A 15101-nucleotide genomic window follows, 5' to 3' on the forward strand; every position below is an offset into this window, starting at 1 on the left:
ACATGGGAATCCAGTGATGTAACCATTACAACATCTGCTGGTCCCATCACAGGTCATTTTTAAATAATGGGTAGGTTGTTGACACTGTGACCAACTTTTTATTGACTCCATCTTTCAAAAGATCTTTACTATTCACAGCATATCCCTAACACACCAAGCCATTTGAATCTTCTGCCTGTAGCAATATGAACATCTTTAAAACAGGGCCAGTAGGTGGTGTGGAGGTTAAGATACTGGATCCTACATGGCCAGCTGGGCAGTTCAAGTCTGGGACACTGACACTTGAGAATCACGCCAGGCACTTGTGTGTGCATGCCCAAAATCCCAAGAAGAGAGTGGAGGAGAAGGGACTGCAGCATGGCCATCCTCATGGGAGATGATTTCTCACTTTCTCTCCCACTCTCTCGTGAGCATATGAGCTCTATAGCAAAAACTTAACAAAAAGCAGGGAATTATAATGCTTACTATGTCCACAAGAATTTAGTAACCCTACTATATGTCAGATATTGAAAATACACCAGTAAACACCTCGCAATTCCTTTCTTAGAAAAATTTATAGGTGTGTTGTCTGAAAAGTTCTTTGAGTTTGGTCAATAAGCAAAAACACTAAACTGTGTCACTACTACATTATTTAGGGGAATCATGACGCAGAACCCAGGAGAAATATTAGCACAGATGAGAAATCTTATCACCACATAAATGAACGTTAACAGCCTATTGTAAACTTAACTTCCAGTTGCAGAAGAGTACTCAATAATTAACTGCTGAGAGTAACCCAACATTACTACTGTAGCCTCAAAATATACTAAACGCAGCGCTGAAGTATGCTCCGTATATCCTAGATGTCTTACAATAATGAGACATGCCACATTAATTTCAAGAAATTCCAACTCCGAGAGCTATATGACAGGTGTAAGCGTGTATGGATAAAGACCTCATCAATGGTCATAAAGCTTTCAAAGGACTGGGACCAGCAGTTAGCATAATGGCTATGTCGCTGGACTCCCACAGAGTCGACCACGGTTCGAGTCCCAGACCCAGTGTCTTAAAACTCATGCTGAGCGTGTGTGTGTGCGTGCCCAAGATCCCGAGAGGAGAATAGAGGAGAAGGGATTGTGGCATGGCCATCCACCCTGGGGGATAATTTCTCACTTTCTGTCTCTCTGTCTCTGTCTTTCTGGCAAGTGCACGTGCCCTATAGCAAAAACCTCTCCCAAAAAAAAAAAAAAAAAAAAAAAAAAAGCTTTCAAAGGACAGAATGTCCTCCAGAAACTCATGTGATGATGGCCTTCACACTAAAACATATGGACAGAGTTATTGTGTTATTTTTCAGACTTCACCAAACAAAAAGAAAAAGCTTATTCCCCAAAAGATTGTCTAAGATGTTATCCTTTAGAAGATCAAATGTTCCAGGTTCCAAGCACAGTGCCGGGACCAGCAGATGGCATAATGGTTATGTCGCTAGACTCCCATGTAGTCAACCAAGGTTTTGAGTCCCAGCCCCGGGGGCTTCAAACTCATGCCAGGCGCATGTGCGTGAGTACCGATTGTCCCAAGAACAGAATAGAGACGGGACTTCAGTGTGGCCATCACCTCTGAGGGGTGATTTCTCGCTTTCTGTCTCTCTGGCAAGTGCACACGCCCTGTAGCAAAAATCTGTCTCAAAAGAAACAAAAAACAAAGACTCACGACGCCAACCCAGTCATAGCGGCACCCACTGGGAGACACTGCTGCTTGGCAGGGGAGGCCACAAGGGAGACCCAGTTTCGATTCCCAGTCCTACCTAAAGGCTGGTACAGTGGCACACACCTTGTATTCTTAGTTACCAGTAAGGCTGAGGCAAGGGGACCACACATCGCAAAACCCTGTTTAGAAAAAGAAAAGGAGGGGCCAGCAGGTGGCATGGTAATTAAGGCACTGGACTCCCACATAACCAACTACAGTTTGAGTCCCGGACCTGGTAACTCGCTCGCTCTCTCTCTCTCTCTCTCTCTCGTACATGTGCCCTGTAGCAAGTTGAAAAGACATAATAATGATAATAAAAGTAAATAAAAATAATTTAAAAAAAAGAAAACCAACATACATGCAATTTTTTTAATTAAGACAAAGAATTATAATCCAGAGGATTTAATCAAATGGAAACTACTTGTATTTTCTCCAAAAGGAAAGTACTATTTTTCTTTCTCTCTCTCTCTCTTTTTTTTTTTTTTTTTAATTTGTAGAGGTGTGTATGCTTGCCAGAGAAAGACAGAGAGGGAGAAAGGAGACATGGGGCATGGTCCCACCACAATCTCTTCTCCGTCTCTCCCTCCTTTCAGGGTTCTGGGCATGGAGGAGGGGCTCCACGTGTTCCTCAAGCTGCCAGGTCTGGGACTCCAACTGCACGCGCCACCAAGTGGGATCCGACTCACTGAAGCGCCAGGCCAGGGCTGGACCACGAGTACTATTTCTTCACAATCTATAAATTTGGATCTGAGCTCCCAGTTCTGGAGGTGATAGATAACCAACACCCTGGCTCCCTGCAGAGACACCAATCCTGGAGACACCACACGGGAAAAAAAGGAACTGCGGGGGCCAGAGGGTGGCGCAGCAGCAGAGCGGGCGCTCTGTGAGGCTGAACTCCATGGGAGGGTTCCGGGTTCACATCTGCAATCCTCCCTGAGTATGCCAAGCACACGCTTGCCCATGAGGGGGACTGGCCAAAGCCGGGGGTAGATCATGGTGTCAAGACCCTGTTGGAGGTGTAAAGACCCTGCCTCTTCTCTTCCTCCCCCATAAAAGCAAACTTCAACAATGACAAAAAAAAAGAAAGTAAATGCTGAAATCAGTTTTAAAAAGAGAAGGAGAAAAGAAGCTGAAAGAGCAGAGAGGGCCAGGGGGACCAGAAGTGCTTAGTTCCTGACCACAGGCACAGGCTGGGGCCACCAAAGAGGGGCAGATCCAAGCAGTGTCCTCTAGCTGGGCCACTCACGTCCTTCTCGGGGGCAGATACACAGAAGCACAGCTAAGAAATTACGGTAGAGCCAGGCTCAGGTAGGACACCCCAGCTAACAAGTATTGGGCCCACCAGCTCCTGCCATGCCTCTCCGGGAGACGCCTCTCCAGCTCTGCACTGCAGTCCTGCACCCTTTCCCACCAGGCTGTGTTATCTGTGAGGCCTGAGCTTCTGTCGCAATGCTCCCAGGCAGAACACGCAAGCGAGGCAGCTGAGCACACCAAGGAATACAAGCTCCATGCCGAAGGCAGAGACCCAGGCAGCAGAGAATCACTTGCGCTGTGAGAGACAGAGAAGACTAGAATGGTTTACACCGGAAGCCCAGACCTAATGGAAAACAAAGAATGAGCACTTCAACAAGGATCTGCCACAGCCTCAGTGAGCTCTGGGAGGCTACTGGAAAAGCAGAGTGGAGGGAAGCTGTTAGAACCACAGAAGGGAAGGTCTGGGTTTGAAAAAATAAGACTTTCGATAAGGACACTTAAAGGGTTGGTGGGTACAAGAGCAGAGCGTGGTGAAAGCCTGAACTGGTGAGCAAGAAGGTTAATGAAGACCCTCTCTGAGAAGGCATTAACACTGGGTTTTAAAACGGAAAAAAATGTGATAAAAACCCAAGTGTCAACATGTTTCTCATGGTAGTTCCAGAGAGAGAAAAAAAGATCGCAAGGAAAAGAGAAGATAATTAAAGAAATAGGGACCAGGGATGTGCCACAATTAAACAACAATCTAACATTTCAGAATGGAAGATCTTACAGAGGGCCAACTAGGTTGGAAAACAAAAGGCCACACCTAAATCTATCATAGTAAAATTTAAAATCAAAAGAAAAAGAGGAACCAGCAGAGGGCGTAACGGTTACATCACTGGACTGCAGTTTTGAGTCAAGGACCCTGTGGGTTAACATCATGCCAGGGGCATGTGCGTGTGTGCCCAAATCCCCAGAGGAGAATGGAGGAGAAGGGAATGTGGCATGGCCATCCCTCCTGGGGGTGATTTCTCACTTCCTGTTTCTCTGTCTCTGCAGTGAGCAAATGCATCATTTAGCAAAAAGTCTCTTAAAAAATAAAATAAAATAAAAAGAATAAATCTAAACACTTCAGAGAGAAAAGGAAGAAAATCTCCAAAGAAGAAAATACCAGCTTTGGATCGGCTGGAGGCATGGTTGTTAAGACTCTGGACACTCTCACATGATTGACCATGGTTTGAGTCCTGGATCTGGTGGCTTGCTTTCTCGCTTTCTAACTCTCTGGTCAAAAAAAAAAAAAAAAGAATGAATGAATGAATAAATAAAATTCAATAAATAATTCTTAAAAAAACAAAAAAAGAGTTAATTAAGTAGACCCTTAGCCTCCTAATGTTTTTATAGTATTTTTTATAAAACTTTCAAAGGATTCATAGAAACTAATATATTTTACAAAAGAGTATTTAAAGTTGGGTAATTCTTTTTGTTTCCGCTTCATTTTCTTCTATTAAACTTAGTAACAATATATGTATGGTATGTATAATATGAGAATATTTTTGTAGATTTATCTTTATATAGCAAAGGGAGATTTTCTGGAATGATGTTAATATGTATTTCTGGGTAATAGAATTTGGGTTGTTTATGTTGTACTTTTAGTATTGCTTGATTTTTTTTTTAAATAAAAAGCATGTAAAGGTGATACAATGTAGAAATTCCAAACAGGTAAGAGGGAAAAAAATGGGATATAAACAAGGGAACAAGAACCAACATATTCCCTCCCACACCCCCCAAAAAAACATGTAGAAAAAGTGGAACCAATAAAAATCAGTGGTTAGTATGGCACAAACACTTCCAAATGCATCAATAATCACAAAATATATAAAGAATTATACTTCACAGACAATGGATACTGCAAATTAAATAGAATTTTTTAAAAATCCAAACATTGGATACAGCACAGCAACAGATAAACCTGGCCTGTGGTGACTAATATTAGAAAAGATAGATTTAAGGGCCAGCAGGTGGCATGGCGGTTAAGGCGCTAGATTCCCACGTGGTTGACCATGGTTCAAATACCAGACATGGCGGCTTGCTTTCTCACTTTCTCTCTCTCTCTCTCCCCCTCTGGTCAAATTAAAAAAATAGTAATAATAATAAAATAAATAAAATTTAATTAAAAAAAGGAAAAGCTAGATTTAACACAAGAACCATTAAGAAATTAAGGAAGGAAACCACAAGATTGGTCCAGCTGCAGCGGCACCAGTGCTAAGATGCCGTGCTCCGCAGGCTGAGACCATGTGGGAGGCCTGACTCATTCCCAGACCAAACTAAGGTGGCCTCAATGAAGTGTGCATGGAATCCCAGCAACGCAGGAGGCTGAAGCAGGAAGATCACAGTGAGACACTGTGTTAAAACAAACAGGGACAGCAATGGAGTAATGGTTACGTCGGTGGACTCCCACAGAGTCAACTGCAGTTCAAGTCCCAGACCCGACGGCTTAAAATTTATGCTCAGCACATGTACATGCATGGCCAAAATCCCAAGAGGAGAGTGGAAGAGAAGGGACTGAGGCATGGCCATCCCCTCTGCAGGGTGATTTCTAGCTTTCTGTCTCTGTCTCTCCAGCAAGTGAACACACCCTATTGCAAAAATCTAAAATAACTAAATAAAAATGAAACCATTTACCATACCCTTCTTGTTTCACAGTTTTGCCTCCTGATAAAAGCTCCAGCTCAACCACATGAATAATTTCCCAATAGCGATTGTTCCTACTCACCCCTGGCCTTTCCTCAAACCAGACCCTGCTCTTCCTTAAGATCTCTCCTCACATTTCCCCCCCGCCCCGTCCGAGGCCCTCCAAAGAGACCGTCATGACCGGAGCCAACGCTACCATAGTCAGCTGTTTAAATGGCAATCATTTCTCCTCTGTTGTTCTAGCACTGCTTTTTAGACATTTATTTTGTACTCTGCCATTTTACTGATTGCATTCAGGTCAGATTTTTTCAATTCAATTAACTCTATTGAGAAGGATCACTTTCTCTAATTGCTTCTGATTTCCTTTCCTTGCTTTATTCCAGAGCACAAAATGATCTGAAGCAAGTATAAATGAGCATGCAACTTTGTATTGTTTTGTCTTAAATGGAAACACCTCTAAACATTTTTTTGAGATATTTTTACTACAGGACGCATGTGCTCTCTAAGAGACAAAGAGACAGAAAGTAAAAAAATCACAACCCCCCCTCCCAGAGGGAATAACCACACCATGATCCCTTCTCCTCCATTCTCCACTTGGGATTTTGGGCATGCACACACATGCACCTAGCATGAGTTTCAAGCCACCAGGTCCGGGACTTGAACCTCAGTTGGCCACATGGGAGTCCTGTGCCTTAACCACTAAGCCAGCCACCTGTTGACCAACACCTCTAAGTATTTTACTATTCTGTATGATGTTCACTGTCTGTTTCAAAGAAATTTTTTTCCTTATAATAAGGACGTATCCATTTCTAATTTAATAGATCTGTTCATTAAAAATACATGTTGATTGGGGAAACAGTGTACAAAAACACTCTTGCCTTCTTTACAAAGCTATTATAAATCTATAATTATTTCAAAATAAAGCATGAGTAAAAATAGACGGATGTCTTTTGTGAAATGTCTTCAGAATCTGCTGAAGTGATCATCTGGACTTTGGATATACTTATAAATCCTGTAGTCAAAGCATAAACTAGTCAGTCCTGTTCCTCCCACATCCATTCTCACTCACTTTTAATCCATTCTCTCTACTCAACAGAATTATTTTCTAAAACTCTACATGAGATCCCCTTACATTCCTGATTAAAATCCTTAATAACTTCCCATTGCATTGAAGACAAGAATACAGGGAACCAGCAGTTAGCGTAATGGCTATGTCGCTGGACTCCCACGTAGTCGACTTCAGAATCTGCTGAAGTGATCATCTGGACTTTGGATATACTTATAAATCCTGTAGTCAAAGCATAAACTAGTCAGTCCTGTTCCTCCCACATCCATTCTCACTCACTTTTAATCCATTCTCTCTACTCAACAGAATTATTTTCTAAAACTCTACATGAGATCCCCTTACATTCCCGATTAAAATCCTTAATAACTTCCCATTGCGTTGAAGACAAGAATACAAAATTCCTTCTATAAAAAAAGTACTGCCAGAAGGCATGTGCACTTGCAGGAATTAGTGGGGCGTGGTCACACTGCAATTCCTTCTCTTCCATCTTTCCATCTTGTTGGGATTTGGGGCATGCACTCATACATGCCCAGTGTGTTTTCCAAGTCACCAAGACTGGGGTTTGAACCACATGGCCAGCCATGTGGGATACAGTTCCTTTAACCACAAGGCCACAGGGCTGGTGGTTATCAGAAATTCTTAAGTAGGCCTAAAGGTCTTGGACAGTGTAACTCAGTTCTTCTATGCCAATCTCCTCCTCCCTCTGCTCCTGCCACACTGGTCATCTTCCCAGGTCCACCTCCTTCCTACCTCAGAGCATTCGCCCATGCTGTTCCCACTGCCTAGAAACTTCTTCCCTACCCTTGGTCTGACTAGTTCCTGTCCTTGTCTAGACATTAACTTAAAAGTTTGCTCTTGAACAAAGCCTTCCTTTCCCCACACAGCAGGTCCCCTGTCCCTCCACAGATGGCTAACTGTCTTCTCAGTATTTCTCATGAGTCATAGCTATGTAATTATTTGTGTGATTTACCACTCACGCACTCAGGCTGTATGCCCTTGAGTACAGGGGCCACATAAGAATTCTTCACCACTTGGGACCAGCAGTTGGTGTAACGGCTGTGTCGCTAGACTCTCATGTAGTCATCTGTGGTTTGAGTCCCAGACCTGGTGACTTAAACTCACACCGGGCATGCCCAAGATCCTGAGAGGAGAATGGAGGAAAAGGGATTGTGGCATGGCCATCCCTCCTGGGAAGTGATTTCTTGCGTTCCGTCTCTCTGTCTCTCTCTGTCTTTCTGGCAAGTGCACGTGCCCTATAGCAAAAACCTCTCCAAAAAAAAAAAAGAAGGCCTACCTCCTAGAGTTGTGCTACGGCTTCAATGAGCTCATGCATGCACAGCACTTCAAAGACGGTCCCAGCACACACAGAGTTATGAGCTTGCTCCTAGCCAGTCCTCGTGTAGCCCCCAAGTAAGATACCAGCATGCTGGGCACTCGCCTAGAGGTCTCTGATTCCTCAGGGGGCGGTGAGGGAGAGCAGCCCACTCAGCAAGGCAGAAATCGGGAGCATGAAGGATGGAGGAGTCTTTAACTGTCGCACTGTGCTGACATCCCCACTCCATACCCTTCCTCCTTCATTCTTTTCTAGCCCAAAGAAACATAAAAATCAAGAAGGCCAGGAGTCAGCATTTGACATGGTGGCTAAGGCACTGGACTCCGACATGGTTGACTGTGGTTCGAGTCCTGAACCTGGTGCTTGAAACATGCTGAGTGTGTGTATGTGTGTGCCCAAAATCCCAAGAGGAGAATGGAGGAGAAGAGATTATGGCATGGCCATCCCTCCCAAGGGGTGATTTCTCACTTTTCCTCTCTCTCTCTCTCTCTCTTTCTCTCTCTCTATCAAGCACATATGCCCTAAGGTGGAAAAATATAAATCTTCATAAAAAGAAAAACAAGAGGCCACAGCAAAGAGTGTTCAAACAGTCTTTCCTGTATTTATTCCTTCAACAAACATACTGAGCACTTACCACCTACCAGGACTGTTCTGGGTGCCAGGAATCCAACAGTGGGAAAAAAGACAAAAACGCCTCCCTTCATCTCATGAACCTTCTACAGGAACAGCAGGGAAGGGAGAGAGACTAATAAATGCAATATTACTCTAACCCTAAGACGAAGGTATTGTTATTATGACCCCTTTCTTAAGTGTGAGGAAACCAGAGACAATCTCTCGCTTAAGAGGGTCAATCGGTAGTGTGAGCATGGGCAATGTGCCCGCACCCTGTAGTCCCAACCATGCCATGATCCTGCCTCCCTCAGAAACATGAGCGAATGCCCTCCACCTCAGAACAAAGGGCCCGACTTTGAAGACATTTTCTACAGATTCGTTTTTGTTTATATGTAGTTTACTTTTTTTTTCTTTCATGAGAGAGAAACAGGCCCCCTTGACATGGTCTCTGCAAGCCTGTGGCCGGCCACGTGGCTTCAGTTCCGCAGAGCAGGGCGCCCCCACCGCACTGCAGCAGCTGGGCATAAAGACTTTCTGAGAAGTTAGGGGTGGGAGGGTTGGGGTGGGAGGGGCCTTGGTCAGGATATGTCAAATACTCAGACAAGAAGCCGCAAGTGGTAGGACCAGCAGATGGTGTCATGGTTACGACGCTAGACTCCACATAGTCGACCAAGGTTTGAGTCCCAGACCCGGCGCGTGTGTGTGGCCAAAATCTCAAGGGGAGAATGGAAGAGAAGGGCCTTTTAGTGTATCCGTCCCCTTAGGGGGTTGATTTCTTGCTTTCTGTCTCTCTGGTGAGCACACATGCCCTATAGCAAAAATCTCTCTCTAAAAAATGTCACAAGTGGATGTCTGCTAGATCCAGTGGGCCAAGGTTGCCTAGGAATAACTTCAAAGGATCCTACCCGCCACTAAAATCTAAGAGCCCCATCCCACGAGGGCTGACGGGGCTCAACCCACATGATCACACACTGCTCCTCTTCCGCCACCACCACCACCACCAGTCCCCATGGGCATGGGTGCTGGCTTCCTCACTTTTCCCTCAGATCCTCTACACCCACTTTAATCCACTTCTCACACCCTGCAGTAGCTTGATTGCTTGATTGCCTTTCCCCAGCAAGGGATTCCACGCCTCCCAGATGGGCAAGAATCCAAAACCCTCAGCAGGGGCATAATGGCCACTCAGTCAGTAGGTCTCCAAGCTGGGCAGGGCGATCGGTCCAGGCCCTAACGCACCAAGAAGCCAGACAGGCCATCAGATCGGACTGCCACGAGGGCTCGGGAAATACAGGCATTTTCCAAATGAAATCCACATGCTGACTAGCTCTGCCTGGCATCAAATGAAACTACATGGAAAAGGACTGAAACTACCAAGAAGGGAGCTGACAACAGGATTAGCATCTCAACCGTCCCTCCAACACATGCTCCCAAGCCTCCGTGTGACAGGATCCACCATGACCACAACATCAAGTCTCAAAACCAAAGCTGAGGTCATGCAGGTGCTCCTGGGTGAGGCTGTGGGCACACCGTCTGTTCCCTAGGGAACACATAATCCCAAACGGAGGACAGAGTGGGTGGGATTTCCACACCTCTGACTCTCCACAGACACGACGGTGACCTGAACCCAGATCATTTCCAGTCTGGGTCTGAAACTGGTCAAAAATCTGTGCCCATGGAAACAAGGGTTTTGCCACGAAGCTCCAATAAAGGTGGAATTCCTCCAATTTTCTGGGGGAGGAGGATGTCTCAGTTAATAGACAGAATTGAGATTTTCTCCAATAGGGTTTTTTCTTAAACCAAACACAGCTACAAGATTTGTCTAGAAACTGTTACCAGAACATAAAACAAAGCACCGAACAGCAAAGGAACTGGGCAATGAAAGCATCTACCTTGGGGGCCAGAAGGTGGCCCAGTGGTGACATGTGAAATTTTACAGGTACAAGGCTGACTCCAGGGGAAGGTTCCAGCTTTGTGTGCAGAGGCCTCCCCCCGGGGCAATGGGCACTTGAGTGATTGTGGGCCAAGATCTGCGGGAGCTGGGGCAGAGTATGATACCAAGACCCCACTGGGGGTACTGTCTCTGTCTCTCGCTCATGACAGAAAGACACAAGAAGAAAAGTATCTACCTCACAGGACTTTCACAATGATTAAATTAATAATTATTTGTAAAATGTTTAGAATGGTATTTAGTACATAACAAGCACAATGTAAGCATCTTTTCACTATATAAATTAAGAAATTACTAACCAACTCTACCCCTGTAAAGAATCCTACTCGAAACCAGCAGTTGACGTAATGGCTATGTCGCTGGACTCCCATGTGGTTGACCATGGTTCGAGTCCCAGATCTGGTGGCTTAAACTCATGCCGGGCGCGTGTGCGTGCGTGCCCAAGATCCTGAGAGGAGAATGGAGGAGAAGGAATTGCGGCATGGTCATCCCCCCTGGGGGGTGATTTCTTACTTTCTGTCTCTCTGTCTCTCTGGCAAGCGCACACACCCTATAGCAAAAACCTCTTTTAAAAAAATAAAGAGTCCTATTCTACACAGACAGGTCCCCCCCAGGGCATGTGTTTTTAAAAAAATAAAAAGAGTCCTACCCTACACAGACAGGTCCCCCCCAGGGCATGTGTTTATGATCACATTCTGTTACATGAGGTGCGATTTCCTATATCGAAGTTATCAAACTGTCAAAAAGCGTGTGGCATCTCACAAAGAACACTACTTCAAAGAACCTGATGCTTACTCATCTCGGTAAACACAATTAAGGAAGGCACAGTGAGAGAAGGACAAGGATGAATAAATAGCACTGAATTTGAAACATCAACTCTAAGAAGAAATAGCTAAGACAGAATTCTTAGTAAGACATAAAAGACTCCCTGACAAAAAAAAAAATAAGCATCACTTGATTAACATCTCTGACTATTCCCATCACCTTAAAGAAAGGGAAAAAAGCAATACAAATAAAAGAATAAAGAGTTGGTGTTCTCAGGGCCAGCAGGTGGTATGGAGGTTAACAGGGTAGATCTCATATGGCAAACTGCACCAATCCTGGACCCAGTGGCTTGAAAATCACACTGGGCACATGTGCGTGTGTGCCCAAGATCTCAAGAGGAGGATGGAGGAGAAGGGATCATGGCGTGGCCATTTCCCTTTGGTGGGATTTCTCACTTCCCTTCTCTCTTTCTGTATCTCTCTGGTAAGTGCACAACACCCTATAGCAAAAACTTAAAAAAAAAAAAAAAAAAAGAACTTGTGTTCTCTGCGGATAAACAAAGCAAACACATGTCCAGGACTAGCCTGAATTCTAAACACCATCTGCCACGTTTAAGCTCAGTAATGAAACCTATGGAAGTGACGTCAGTTTGCGGACTGTCCCCATAAGCTGTCTGGGGTTTCACCAAGAGCACCACAGACAGAGTCCTGAAACTTAGCCGGGTACGCTGTTGGTCCAGTTTGCTCTGTGGATTATCTTCGCTATTTCAATTTGCCAAATGAGGACAAGCATAACGGTCAATTTCCCTGGAAGAGAACCAAAAGGCCAATCCCTTCCACTGAGCTCTTCAAGTGTCTCATGTCTTCCCTACAATCACCACTGAAATGTGTATAACTACACAGAGCTCATCCCATTCAAAATTAACCTCTGTCAACTCCCCCACAGGCAGACAGGAGTGGAAAAGGTGGGAAGCCATCGGGTCTTCTAGCATGACTATGACTGTCAGTTACTACTGGGTCATTGGAAAAGTCATGACACATCTTTGCATAGAAAAATAAGTCATGACTTTCCCAACGACCCAATAATATTATGACTGTCTCTACCAACTAAACGGAAACTCCACTGGGGCCATGTCTATTGACAGGGCATCCCTCCAGGCTTAGCCCATGACTGTGCGTATGGAGGAGCACCATACAGGCCCAGGATGACAGATCAGTAAACAAAAACATGTCCCCCTTCATCAGCAGCATAGAAAGCTCTTTGAAGCCAAAACCATTCTCCATACCCAGAGACGTGTTGGTACTTTATGAATATTTATATTCAGCTAGCAAAAGCACCAACTCTCAACCAATCAGGACCTCGTTCACCAATCTGGGGGCCGCCTTGACCCTTCGATCTGCCTTCTGCATTGGCCACGTGTCTTCTCAGAGGAGGAAGAAACCTGTCAAGCGTGGTGAACCACGAGTCGATGTTTTTCAAGTTTCAAGGCTAAAAAGGATGCACCTGATAGTGGTGATGTTTTTAGATCTGCCACGGCTAGTGGAGAACTCACAGAAGTTCTAAAACTTGATTGTGAAAACCATCACTGAAGACACCGAAGACAGTTTGCCCCCTTCTGTAGAAGATTTAAGATGGAGAGAATTTTTCATGGTTCTAGGAAGCAGATCATTTCTCCAGCCCTCTAGAGAAGCAGTGAAATTGCATTCTGCCTCTGAATCACTTCATTTCTTGAAAGGTCCCCCTTAGGTCAAAGGTGCAATGCCATGTCTCTACCAGCAAGTCTGTGACCAGGAAGTAAAGGCTGCATTGAGCCAATCGTTCTTGAGCACCTGCTGTGCAAAGGCCCTTAGTACCACACCAACTCTGCATCTGACCAGCACTATCTGGTTATCTTCTTTCATCGTCTCAGAAACAGGGCACGCATCCTTTACTCCGTTTTACCCAGCCTTGTGTCCACTGTGGTTTACTAGTGAGGATGGAGTTAAGGAAGCGACCAGACAGGAAGAGTCGTCATTGGCTTTGGTTTCCTATTACTTCAGGATGTTTGCTTGCCTTTAAATATTCCGAGAGCCTCTGGGCTGTGTCGATCAATTCCCTGATATAATACTCCATTTTCATAGGCCAGGATGTTTTTGTAAGTACCTGGAGGATATTGATCTCCTAGAGATGATAGCAGCACTTTCAGGCACCATGATGGAAAGAGGAGACAGCTCTGCAGCTCCCCTGAGAGCGCTGCAAGCCGCATTGTTTTATTTGGCTTCCACTTAACTGGTGCTTAGTAACCAACAGGAAGCCTGGCCTTGGCGTCTGCATCTCTAAAGACCATACACTTTGGATTACTGGAGAGAAGTGTCTTTTCCCTTGGGAAGAAGTGTCTTAGACTCAAATGTTACACCCGGCAAGCTAGTATTCATCAGGATTCTTTAGGTTTTTGCCATTTAGTGTGTCCTAATCAGAGAGGAAACAGAAACAAAGAGAGGGAAAGTGAAAAATCACCCCCCAGGTGGGATGGCCACATCCCAACCCCTTCTCCTCCACTCTCCTTCTGGAATTTTGGGCACACGTGTACCCGGCATGAGTTTTAAGCCACCAGGTCTGGAACTCAAACTGTGGTCAACCAAGTGGGAGTCCAGCGTCTTAACCACTATGCCACCTGCTGGCTCATCACAGGAATTCTTTTTAAAAACATTTATTTATTTACATTCATTCACTATACATCATTACAACATACAAAATGAGATTTCTCATGCAGAATTCACTGTATATTGGCTTAATCAAGCACATCAATAAATGTGTTACTATCAACAAATAATTTTCCATTTCTTGTTTCCTGTATATTTTGCTTTTTTTTGCCATCCTTGATTCCCTCTCTCTTACCCTCTGCCACTTCCCCCTCTCCTTCCCCACTGTCTCTGGTATCCATGGTTGCTTTCTATGCCTTTCCCCCCCATTTTATTGATTCACTAATGAACTTAATCTAAATATTTCCAATAGAAAGCACAGCTGACATATGCATATCCATGAACACAAGTCTGACTAGGCATAAACCTCAGTGAGTAGAATGAACATACTATAAAGTAGCACCTAGCTGGGGCTATATAGCTTACTGCAGTCATCAAATATGCATGGTTTTTTATTTCAAGAAAAATAGTTTTCATGGTTTTTTTCCTCCTGAAACTTTTTTTAATTAATTTACATTCATCTCCTAATCATCGTCACAGCATAAAAAAAGTGGTTTTCGGGAACCAGCAGTTAGCGTAATGGCTATGTTGCTGGACTCCCACGTAGTTGACCGCGGTTCGTGTCCCGGACCCGGTGGCTTAAAAAAACTCACGCTGGGCGCGTGTGCGTGCGTGCCCAAGATCCCGAGAGGAGAATGGAGGAGAAGGGATTGCGGCGTGACCATCCCCCCTGGGGGGTGATTTCTCGCTTTCTGTCTCTATGTCTCTCTCTGTCTGTCTGGCGAGCGCACGCGCCCTACAGTGAAAATCTCTCCAAAAAAAAAAAATCTATAGTATTTCCATATACAATCAACAAGCAGACAGAGACAGAACTGAAGAAAATATCAATAATTTTCCATTACTAGTTTCAAATATTATATATATATATTTATAGTTACCCCTATATCTGACTCTCTGCCCTTTCCCACCCTCTTTTCACACTATCTCTGGTGTCTACAGTTGTCTTCCATTCCTTTTCCCCCCACATTTTATTGATCACACAATTTC

At 44.5% G+C, this 15101-nt stretch overlaps 1 protein-coding gene across 1 annotated transcript in view; it reads right to left on the minus strand.

The window, feature by feature from the left end:
• The window catches only part of OSBPL10 (oxysterol binding protein like 10), a gene marked incomplete in the record, with an annotated part of 330123 nt that overhangs the window by 221416 nt on the left and 93606 nt on the right, over positions 1-15101 (minus strand).

This window comes from Tupaia chinensis, unplaced genomic scaffold (genome assembly GCF_000334495.1).
Source record: "Tupaia chinensis unplaced genomic scaffold, TupChi_1.0 Scaffold000617_2, whole genome shotgun sequence".
Classification (NCBI taxonomy): Eukaryota; Metazoa; Chordata; class Mammalia; order Scandentia; family Tupaiidae; genus Tupaia; species Tupaia belangeri.